This window comes from Mus musculus, chromosome 8, assembly GCF_000001635.26.
Source record: "Mus musculus strain C57BL/6J chromosome 8, GRCm38.p6 C57BL/6J".
NCBI classification, from domain to species: Eukaryota; Metazoa; Chordata; class Mammalia; order Rodentia; family Muridae; genus Mus; species Mus musculus.
Window position 1 is genome coordinate 90,282,834 of NC_000074.6, and position 12,629 is coordinate 90,295,462.

Consider the following 12,629-nt stretch of genomic DNA (forward strand, 5'->3'; position numbering starts at 1 on the left):
AGGCTGGCCCCAATTTGGCTATTCTCCTGCCTTAAAAGATTCCTGAAGTGGACGCCTCGCCGTGCTGGATTTGAATGAGTTTTCCAAGCCTCTAGAATGAGCTAAAGGAAACAATGGGATCCCATATTGTTTCGTGGTTGACAACAATGCAGGCATCTCAGAGGTTTTTTATCTCTCCCTCACACCTGCAGGGAAAGGGCAGCCTGTGAAGAGGCTACTCACCCAACTCTCTCACTCTCACCACCAGGATGACCAGACACAGCCTCAGCTCTATCAAGAAAGGGATGCACGCTTCAGTATCTCAGAGTGTTAGCAAGTGGTGTTGCCACACAAGCAACAACAAAACTTAAAGACATGGGCGCTCTTCAAACACAGAGGCCTTTGGACTCTCGCGATCTGAATGTGTTTGAGTTTGTGAGTCATACAATCATCTGGACAAGTTATTAGTGATGGGGAAAAAGGACACTCCTTTAATATAAAACTTGTATACACACACACACACACACACACACGAGTAAAAAGATGAAGGTTTCAACATCATGGGAGTTTTGAGCCCAAGAGGAATAATCATTGGCCTGGCCAACACACACCAGTATTTCCAGAACAGAAAAATGGGAGACTAGTGTCTTTAAGCACACCACAGTGAAAACGTCAACAGTAATACAACACTGTGTGAGCAACCTTCCCTTAGCCCATCTATGTGCTTCCCACACTGCTGAGTTAGTAGGACTGGATGCCAGTTAGTAGGACTTATTTGGGGGAATGTCTTACCTCTTTGTAGAGGATGAGAAAGAGGTGGGACTGTTGCTCTCACAGGGATAAACAGTGTGGCTGAGATGATGGGCAAGAAAAATAAACGCATCAATGTAAGGACCAACTCAGGTGACGGTCAACAAAGAGAGGAAAGAAAGTCACAAAGACATAGCCACTTTCAGAAAACAAGTCCTGAACTTGGGAAGTCGGCAGGGGGACAGGTAGCACAATGCAGGGGTGAGTAGGGTTGGCAAAGCTGTGGACCTCACCCTGCACAGGGCTTGTTTAAAGATCAAAATAGTGCCATGAGCAAGGAGAGAGAAGGCAGGCAGGGGCCATGAAGGCCAACCTTGGTGTTCTTAAATGTATTCAAATGGGAGGTCTCAGAAAGATTCTGTGGGGGAGAGGATGCTACCTCCCTGCAAATGCACACACACACACACACACACACACACACACACATATATGATATGAGGCACACAAAAGTAATCTGAAAGATACCGCGCACGCACTGGGGACATGGCTCAACGGGAAGCATCTCTCTACTAAAACCAAAGGCCTACATTCCATTCCTAGCACTCCAAGGCAAAACAAAAGCACAACAGGAGATCTCCAAGGATGGCTTGAGGGTCCACACATGTCAACAGTGGACACAGATGCGTGGCAGTGTCAGGGAGAGTGAAAGCGGAGACACTTTCCCATAAGACTGTCTGGATCCTGGTTGGGCCCATTGAACTAGCTAAGGGATGAAGTCCAAGATCCTGTCGAACTCCAGGCAAGTGGCTACATGTGCCTTCCATGTACTCCAGTCTTCTTATAACATTGAGATAAGAGGCCACTCTGCCTTGTGAGGCTTCGAGAATGAAAAAGGGCTACTGCATAAAACGTCATCTTTCGTAACCGCTTTCTTTTCCACTTAGCCAGTGGAAAAGCCAAAAGATGGATCGAGACTGATTCCTGTGGTCGCTCTGATAGCACAGGAGAGTTGACTACTTAAAAACTCCAGTGGTAAGCTGGGGAGATGGCTTCTCAGGAAAGTACTTGCCACTTGAGCTCAGGCAGAAGGATCTCAGTTCTGATACCCAGGAAGCATGGAAGAGTGAGGCAAGGAAGGCAAGCCACCCGATCCCCGGAGCAAGCGAACTGGCCAGGCTAGCGAGAAGAGTTCCAGCTTCAACAATCAATACGGCTCCACTATAACTTGGGGAAGAAATCCAACATCAACTCCAAGTCTCCACATATGCCCTACCTAGTACACACACACACACACACACACACATGCACCTAGGTACATACCCCCCCAACACACACACACACACGCACACACACCAAACAAATAAACAAACAAAAACAAAATTAAACATGGTTTTCTGTGATATCCAGATCAAAATGCAAGTTCCTTTCCAGAGTAACAAGTTGTTACACACTCAAACTGCCGGAGCGGAGCGTCCCCTGAACAACTCCTTAGAAGGGTACTCTTGCCACCAGGCTATGGGCACATTCTCATTCTCTCTTCTCTCTTCTCTCTTCTCTCTTCTCTCTTCTCTCTTCTCTCTTCTCTCTCTCTCTCTCTCTCTCTCTCTCTCTCTCTCTCTCTCTCTCTCTCTCTCTCTCTCTCTCTCTCTCTCTCTCCCCACCCCCCGTGTATGTCTGTGTCCAAGTCGTCCCTTCCCTGAACCATTGCACCAGTTGCTCCTGGCCCTGACCACTCTTCCCTTTACTTGATGTTAAGTCTCTGCCCTCTGTTCAATCCTTAGAGAGGCCTCCTCAGATCAAATACTGAAGTCACCTCCACCCTGCACACCCACCTTCCTACCCTTTCTGTGGCTCTGCCTTCTCTTTTGTCGTGGTCAAACCACTCATCACAAACTGATTTTCCTGCACTAACGTTTGTTACTGTCCCACCCTCTCCTGCCACTGGAGAGTCTGTGTTGACAAGGGAATCCTCTGGCTCTGTGATATTTCTTTTCACCATAGGATGATGTCTGGTCCACAACAGGTGCTCCACGTACGTGTAGAGTAGATGAGCAAATTGACGACCTAGATCTCAGTTCAAATCCCAATTGTGCCTTTTCAAGCTAGGCCTGTTTCCTTTATGATCTTCTCATTTCTGGAGAAGAAATAAGTCTGTAGAAAGGATCGGTGTAAGGGAAAGCAGGCCAATGCCAAGCCACCAACCAAGGATCCCAGGCAGACAGAGCCAACAAGGGGGAGAAACTTGAGAACCAAGGAACACAATAACCTGGGTAAAGATGAGGTCTCACTGATGTATTTTACATAATATTAGCAGCCCATTATATAAGAAGAAGCAACAGGCACTGTGCTAAAAATATGTTCGATTTCTGCCCAAGACTCCACTAATGGGAAAACCAGATACAGCTCTGGTGGGAACAACACTGGATATGTATGAAAGAACTCTCACTAGCAAGCCAGGGAGGTTCTGAGAGGAACCACTTGAGTGAAGTCTTGAGTGGCTTGTAGAAACTTTCCGGGGATCGAAGAGCATACTGGGAAAGAAAGCTACTGAGCAAAGGCCCGGTGTCATGGTAGGTGGGGTAGGTCAAGAAATGTGAACACAGCATTCCTGATGGAAGAAGCCCTGGTACAGGAGCCTGCATACATGCACTATTGTGGAAGGCTTAGCCTCAACATGGATATTAGGAGACATGCACATGTCTATAGGTGGAAAAAGACTGAACATAGAAAGATCTGCCCATGACAGAAAAGGAAACATGGACTGCTATCTCCAGATGATAGGAATATTCTGTCAGATGTAGCCTGAACATTTGGGAGGCTAAGGCTGGAGGGCTTGCTAGTTCAAACCTAGCCTGGGCTATGTAGCAAGATCCTATCTCAAATGACAAGGACAGGACTCATAATGCTTATCCTGTGAATCTTCCATGTCATTTGGCAAATGAAAAGCCATCACATGGTGACAGCAGAAAACAGAAGAAACATGTGTGATCAGATTTGGGTTTTGTTAGGACCACTGAAATTACAGCAAACACACCATTAGTCCTGAAGGGAGAGTGAGCTATATGGTCTCATGTTGCTTCAAGAACCAGGACGATTCCCCCACCGGCTTGTTCAGGAGATGTGAAGTTTACACCCAAGCTTAGGGCTATGACCTATGATAAACGTGGCATCACTTTGAGGGGAAAAAAAAAAAACCTTAGCTGCCATCTACCATGGGCACTTTAGTATAAATTAGGTTTCAATAAATGGTCCACTGATGGTGATTGCATTGTCACTGATGATGCTCAGAAAACAAGTCCTATCATGATTCCCTCCCACTCCTGACTGGACTGACTCCTCCTTCAAGCTCCAAGGCAACCCGTGCTTCACTCTACACCCTGTTAAAGCAATCTCTTGAAATGATAGTCGATCTGTTGTAATCCTTTAAGGCAGAAGCCAAGCCCACTGGAGCCTGGCTCACAGGAAGTCCTCAACTGATAATACCCCAGCCGTGGAGGGGTTAGGGATGTGCTATTAAACCACTTACTATTTTCCCTTTTCATCAAATGATGAGCCTGTCCACATCAAAGTCAGATGAACCACCACTACTATGACTTAACAAAGACTTAAAACAAGGTAGAAACGACAAGTCGTGGAAGATAAAAGCCCAAGTTACTTCCCTTGTACGGTCAGAACTTGTAGTTTTTCCTGAGTCAATGATTAAGGACCCCATAGAGTTTCTAAAAAGAAACAGGAGTCTCTTAAGGCATATTTACACCAAGGACTCTTAGCGAGTATCTCAGGCATTACTTCCTGTAGGATATGAAGTTTCTCATTATAAAAAGAAATAACAAACTAAGTCAAAGGAACCCCTGTATTTTTAAATAAACAGCTTTTGGCCGGTTACAAAATGTCTTCAGTTCAGTAACTCAACTCTACTAACCAATGGGAAAAACATCTGTTCTGTAATCTCAATCAATCTTTCTAATTATGATTTAGTATGACTGCCAGAAAATCATCCATGGCTTCCTATATGGTCTCCTGTCTTTGAGCTCTAAAGTTTACATATGATGGTTCTGTAACCACCATATGTTCAGGCTCCTGAACAATTACCACATAGATGTATAGACAAATTATGCATGCAAGTATACATTAGTGACTCTCCACCAGAAGAGTGATTATGTCTGGTATTTTTACCTCGGTGAGGAACCTCAGCAGAACCATCATGCCCAGATCGAGAATGACTGAGAAACAGACCCAGACCCACCCAGCCAGCAAGCATAAACAAAAGATTAAAAGTCAAGTATCACAAAGATAAATGCTACAGAACGATTACATCCATGTCATCTGAACACCAGTGCTCTTTTCAGAGCGGGTATCCGGCCGACTCTGAATATCTCTATTCATAAGATTATTGACCACCATCAAGGTAACTGTGTTTCAAATATGTTGAAATAAGTGGATTGTCAGCTATGGGCTTTATGCGTATAAATATCCACCTGCTCTTATTTCCTTTCTGATGAGAATAAGTCAAGAAATGTTTTAAAAAGAGAGAAAGAAATAGAAATAGTTAACATGTTCTTCTAAGGCTAACATTCCCCAAGACGATCAATAAGGTCATAAATCCTTCATGTAACATTTTAAGTGACTCGATGTGTTTATTCTCCAGCCTTAATCACATCTGACAAACCAAAGACCTGAGACTTCCTTAACTGGGAAAACATCAATGACAAGCCCATAAGCATAGATAATATGGAATTATATGTAACCACTGACTCTCAGCAGGATTACACCAGGTCCAGGAATGTCTGTAATTCACAGCCATGACTTCTGAGAGTGAGGCTTACATACTCACTGAGAAATTTTCAGATGCTGAGAAAGTGCAGGTACCACTCCCAACAGAGAGAGAACAGACCAGGGTTTCACCAAGTACATGAAAGGCCCCTTTGCACGCACAGCAAGAAGGCCTCGGACCCAGACATTGTCCTATGGTTTTATGGTGACTCAAATCCTGGAAGGACAACTTTGGACCAGATGGCTGATGGGATAGCCCATCTTATCACTTCTCTCTATTTGACCAGTGATGTGTGTTTGTCTAAAACCTTCTAGAGGAGAGGGCTCACGTGAGACAATAAATCTATTTCTGATGTGGTCTTAGGGCAGATGAGGGCAATCACATTCCCCTCAACCAATCAGTCTCAAATCTTATATTTATTTTTTTAAAAGTGGGCTTTTTGAAAAGTACTTTTGAGTATGAAGATAATCATTCCTTAAACATAACTAGAAAAATAAAATCTCTTCAAAGCAGGGCCACTGGCTTTCATCTTGAAGACAAATAATGAAATTCAGCCAAGCTGACCAATGTTAATCTGGTACACAGCTCAAATTTATTTCAGCATTTTGTATAAACAACCATAAAATTAAGTCTGACATTAAAGGCATTTTCTTCTTAGGGTCATAGGCACCACAGACTAATACATTCAAGATTACCTTCACATTTTCTTACAGGAACCCAAAAGTTGTGACTGCCCAAGAGTTTGGGAACAGTTCTTTCTACGTCGTCTACCTGATTTACTCACTTTTCAGCAAAAACTCAACCCTATTGAGGTGACTTGGGTGAACAGGGGCAACTTGAAGAAGTGAGTCATGAGTGCCAACATGACCAAAAGGGGAAAAAAAAAAACAGACGAGAAATCAGAAAACCAACTATAGATGGCTATAGGGAATGCTGCACCTGAGCTCAAGCCTATGAAGACCACCTCAGAATATTATGGTATGGCTACTCTGAAACACACTCAGGAGAAAATTCCTGCTTAGAAGTCAAAAGCAGCTCCTTGGCTCTCAAATAAAAAGCTAGTTCTTGCTTGCAGCGACTCCTCTCTAAAGTACAGAGGTAACACCTATTCCAAACAAAAAGTTATTTGTTTTATTGTGACTAGTGGAGATAGATAGGTAGATAGATAGATAGGTATCTCACATAAGAAAAATTATTGCACATTCCATGGTGCTGGTTAATAAAGTCATCTATAAAATCACACTATAAAAGTCTTTGACCATAATAAAAACAAGTTAGAGGCATGATATTTTTAAGGACAGCAGCTGCCTTCCTATCAAGATTAATATTGAATGTGAACCCCATCTAATGGGGCCCCTGGGATTGCTAACAGATTCCGTCAGGGGTGTCCATCTGGCCCTGGCCATAAGCTGCTTCTACCACACACTCTGCTGCAAAAATACACCCTTGCTGATAACCATGTCCTGGGGCGATGCTGACTGTCCACAGCACTCCACTTGTATGTTTTAATGACTGTGCCAAGATTGAGGCTGAGGATCAAAGCACACAATTGAAAAGCTGGGTCAAACAGGTGTGCAATAGAGAGGCTCTCAACACATGGCATCAGGGTGCTCCATGGGTGACGACCCCTCTCGAGGTAAGAGGGCAGACATAAGAAGTCGAAGTTCTTCTTCAGCAGGCTGTGGGGAAAGCAGCGAGAGTTGAGTTGCCCTCCTCCAGCTCGACTGTCCCCTCCATACAGGTGGTTTTGGAAACTAGTTTTAATGAAACCTTCATGGTTCCGTGAACGCACTCTTAGGCAAGATGTTAACTGGTGTTAAAAGTCAAGCACAGCTGGGTTTTGCTTTGTCTGAAGAGTTCTTTTTATTTGTATGTACTTGCATGTATGCTGTGTGTGTGCACACGTGCCTGCAAAGGCAAGGGAAGGCATATTGTGTCCAGTGGAGATAAAACGGCAGGAGGCAGTGAACTGCTTCAAGTGGGTGCTGGGAATCAAACTTTGGTCCTCTGGAAGCACAGCAGGGCACTTAACTGCTGAGCCATCTCTCTAGCCTATGGCTTTTTTTTTTTAATACAAACTGTTTTGTTTCATCAAAGAAATGGGATTTAGTTCTTAGTCTGGGAACCTAAAGCTAGTCTTTTACATGGTCACATGGAACTATACACAGTGTGGCCCTGTGACAAAAATCAAGCAAGAAATCCTCAAACTAGCCTCAAGAAAGAAGATGGGATGTCCCGGTAATAACCTGGAGTTTCAGAAAGCAGCCACAGTTATCGAAGCAGAAAACTGCTTTTGACACTAAAGGAAATGTAACGCATTTTCAAATAAAACCCCCGGGTTCATCAAGCTCTGCAGACTGCAGTCCCATAAGAAGCCTCTCAGATGAGCTCTTTTCCAAGAGTTCTCTTCCACTCAGAGTTAAGCAAGCACTCGTAAGTATCTGCAGCATGTTAATATTATTTTGGATCATTCTGAAAGGGTTTGAATGACAGAAGGAAATGGTCACGATGTAAGAGCCAAGATTCAAAGCCATAGCCATAAACGATAACACATCTCATCCCTATTTTGCTTTTTTTGTTCTACGCCTTCTAAAATTAACACACCTACTGGCTCTATCACCAGAAAAATATGTGTCTGCAGTGGATGTTCCCAGAAAGGATATCCTTATTCTCCACTGGCAGGAAGCATTCACATAAACACTGGTCCTGGAGACAAAAGCGACAAGCAGATTTTACTGTCCCTCCATTTCCGCATTCTTACAACGCATAGATTCTAAGGAGCTTGCTCCAGTGACAATACAATGGGAGCCAAGGAAGATGGCTGCTGACTTCCAAGAGTTGCAACCCAGTCAATAAAGAGAAATCAGGCAGGAATGAGTGAGTAACTTCACCTGTGAAGAGCGCCATGAAGTTAGGGTGGAGAGTGAAAGAGATTGGCCAAGAACAAGGCAACAGAAGACTACATGATGGAGCCTGAGTTTGAGGGGCAGGTAATGGGGTGCAGGGTGAAATGAGGGAAGATCAGAGTCTTCTTAGAGGATCACCTTTGCCTGGGACCTAATTAGGACTTGAGAGCAGGGGAGGGGAAGGGACTGAAAATGAGACTTCTAGGTTTGGGGCTCCAAAAATTGCATGTCAAAGCCATTCAACCAGACAGGAAACTGAACTGAGTCACCCTTGATTGAGGAGTGGGCAAAAAGGCAGTCATACTTTAAATTGGTTAGAACTGTGGTGCTGAGAGATGTTTGCTCCTCATGGGAAAGTTTTAGATTCACTTTTTCACATGAGAGTTTTCGCACGACCCATGGAGATAGGGGATCAATGACGCCTCAGACATAAATGGGGTTGAGTGCTGGGATTTCCCAGGAGATCCTTTGTGAACTCCAGTCAGTTGATGGCCTCGGTGCTGAGGAGCTGAGGGAAGAGTGACTAGAGAGGTGGAACAAAGCCTAAGCAGGTGGCATTTCTGCCACCAAGAGAGACACAAGGAATGAACAGCCATGCTAAGTGCTGCTCTGAAGAATATTGAGACTGACATACACCTGCCAGACACCAGGATATGAGGACACTACACAAGTGTGAGTCTCAGGCGCCAAGGAGCAGAAACATTGGGGAAGCAGCTCTGACCACTGACTTCCAGACACTGTGAGCACAGAACATATCCACACAAAACCAGACACACAGGAACTACGCAAATACTCAACTCTCATTCTGTTGGGACAGCAAGAGGGTCCCTTGTAGCAAAAGAAGTTAAGGAAAATATGAACTTCTACCACACAGCCCTGAGTCAGATAAGGAAAAAGATTATGAACGTTATGTCCTTAGCTTATAAATTATGCCCCAGTAGGTGAAAACAAGCCAAAATTTTACAAAAGAAAATCCCTAAGAGCAAATGGGCAAAGTAACTATTTTATGCTACAGTAGAAGATCTATCATCTGGAATCAATGAGTGGGATTGCTCACCAATGAGACATGGTGTGACATGTCATGACATGATAACCTTGGTTTTCTGGGAGTCAAACACAGAGTGTGACTCCAAGTGTGGTCATCTATTCTACATCTTTCCCTTCACGAATAGCTCAGGGGCCACAAGAGCAGCTAAGTCACAGGTGACAAAGAACAGCATCCATACAGAGGGAAGAAAGGTCTATTGCATCATGACAATGGGAGCACAAGCTCCCTGGTGCCCTTCACAGCTAGGAAACACAGTGTCTTCATAAGGCCAATGTGGATCCATGTGCCCTCACATAAGTTCAAAATTAAAAGCATGTATATTTAGCAAGAAACACTGTGGGTCGCTACTTTTATACATGGACTCCTCTATATCTGTATCCTTCTAGGACACAAGTTCCAAATGCAACCCACTATGGTCTTTCTGCATGTGGACTCCTCTGCACCTGTATTCTTTATTTCAGCTCGGGAACACATCTCACATCTCCTCAACTTCAGCCATGTCCCCCACTTCTTCCTCTTGCCACATCCCAACACACTTCTGCCTTCCCACCAGTAGCCTCCTCTGGAGGGCCAAGCAACCATCTTAGTCCAGTGCTAGTCAACTCCTCCATTAGCTCAGATAGGCAAGTACTCCAGCTTTCTTTAGACTCTTCCAATCTTTCTTCCTTTGTCTTTTATCATAGCAGACCATTTTAATAGGTAACTTTTCCCATTCCTAAATCCCCTGCATTACTATATTCCCTACATTCTTATATCCCTTTGGAAGCTAACACCAAGGAGTATCATAGCTCCACAGAACCTCAACTGACAGCATATAGTGGCTTTAACTGTGGAGACAGTATAAATGTCTGGATTTCATGTTTCATTCTTTCCTGAACTTAGGAAAGAGTTACTGCGAAAGGAAACAACATCAGTTGGGAAAGAAAAAGGGTTCCAGAAAGAGATGAAAATCAAATAGTTTAATATTCATCACTGACTGTATTATTCGGCAAACATGAACTGGACCTTCATGAAATAGCACACATGTAAACAAACATCCATCAATACCCCCTCTCACATACACACTTACTGGTATCCTTGGAGATTTAAGTATCAAAAATATGTATCCTTCCTCCTGGAGGCTTGGTTTCCTCATCCTAAGGGTTCTGGTCTCCTCAGAGCCTCTTTAGCACTGAGCATCTCCTTGCAACTGGTTCATTTTTTTTCAGTCTCCAATGGTCTCCTCTATCCTTCATACAGGTCCTTGGCTCTAACTCTTATCTACCCAAATGGCAAAAACTCAGACTCTCATACAGATGTGGAGGTATTCAGCTGCCAGCCTAACTACTACAATTGTCTCTCTTTCCTTCAGGAGAGGGAACACTGCCTTCTGCCCGGGTTCACTCTCCCAGGTCTACAGTCAGCCCCACAAACTCACCTCCCACTTAATTCCCGTTCTGATGTATCAAACTATTCCTACCCCATTCAACCTTAAGTTACAGAAAGTATGCAGCACAGTGGCTCACATCTGTAATCCCAGTACTCAGGAGGCTGAGGCAAGAGGATTCCCATGAGTTCAAGTCTAGCTTAGGCTTCACTGCAAATTTTAAACCAGCCTGGGTTAGTGTAAGATCAGGTCTCAAAACGAGAGAAAGATGCGGGGAAATAAAAATGGCTGAGTCTCTCTCTGATTCATCTCGCAACCCTCTTCCACCAGCCATCTCTACAATGGAACTTTCCTTCCTACCTTATGGTCCTCTTCCCTATATTTCTCTATGCAATGATGTATTTATTATCAGTGAGTTCCCCATGAGCTGCTCCTTAGAAATCCTATGGACACCTTCCCCTTGTATCCCCATATCAAATAATGACCATTCTTCCTCTGACCCTTCCAATTATCTATGTTTTGAATAAATGTTTCCATCTGGAAGTAGTTACTCAGTGTTTCTGAAAAGCTCTCCACGCTCCCTTTCTTGACACATATGCTGCTAACACATATGCTGTGCTTCGTCTGCCAGCCACACTTGGCCAGTCTAAGTAACGTTCAATACATCAGGCTGCAAACCTTGGACACCTTATATCCACTAAACCCATACAGAGCTTGTTTATTTCAGGGATTTTTTTTTTTTTTGGCATGCTCCTCTCAAGCAACCCATTATTATCTTTTAGATAACTTATCCAAACCACAGTGAACTGCTCTCTGTCATCCTACAAATAAAGTCATTCCATTTTGCCAATGACACAAATTCACTCTAGTCCTAGGGTTGGTTGGTGTTTGTTGGTTAGTTGGTTTGGTTCATTGAGACAGGTTTTCACTGTATAACCTAGGCTGCCCTTGAATTCCTAATTCTCTTGGTCCTGCATCCTGGAGCCTGATATTATAAACGTGTGCCACACCCATGGGTCTTTCATTCCTCTCTAAAGAACTTGACAATACTACTTCACCTTCAGATTCTAGTTTCCCTTTTCCTGATCCACTGAAAGTGGAGCAATCTTTCCAGTTATCAATGAAATAACGTTTTATATGCCCTAAGAAATGGATACTACTGAAAAGCTCAAGAGAACATAAAACACTTTTATCCCAAATGTAACCACTCAATATTTTAACATTAACCTTCCCATCTGTGTGCCTCCCCGACCTTGCCTCCCCCATCCTCTCCCTTCTTTTAACCTGCTCCCTCTCTACAATGTGGACAATCTTAAAGATGCTTATAATCTTAAAGTCTTAAAATGTTTATACTCTCAGAGCAAGCCTGGAATGGAAGTATAAACCCAGTATAAAGTTTTTCAGAACTCTTCTCCACAGCACAGCCTTCTAGATGGCTATGGAACAACTGACTTAGTCTGCCTTCTGTAGGGTTAGCCTTTGTGGTGGTTCAAATACACTTGGCCCAGGGAGTGGCACAATATTTAGGAGGTGTTGCCTTGTTGGAGGAAGTGTATCACTATGGGAGTGGCTTTGAGACCCTCTTCCTAGCACTCTGGAAGAGTCTTCTCCTAGCTGCCTTTGGATCAAGATGTAAAACTCACAGCTCCTTCTCTAGCACCATGTCTGCTTTAGACGTCTGAACCTGTAAGCCAGCCCCAATTAAATCTTGTCCTCTATAAGAGTTGACTTGGTCATGGTGTCTCTTCACAGCAATAGAAACCCTAACTAAGACAACCTACCAAACTGGAGATCTAACCATTCCCA

General features: G+C 43.8%; 1 protein-coding gene across 5 annotated transcripts in view; it reads right to left on the reverse strand.

Moving 5' to 3' along the window:
* Tox3 (TOX high mobility group box family member 3) overlaps positions 1 to 12,629 on the reverse strand; it is a 101,920-nt gene that overhangs the window by 35,724 nt on the left and 53,567 nt on the right. The window lies entirely within an intron of this gene.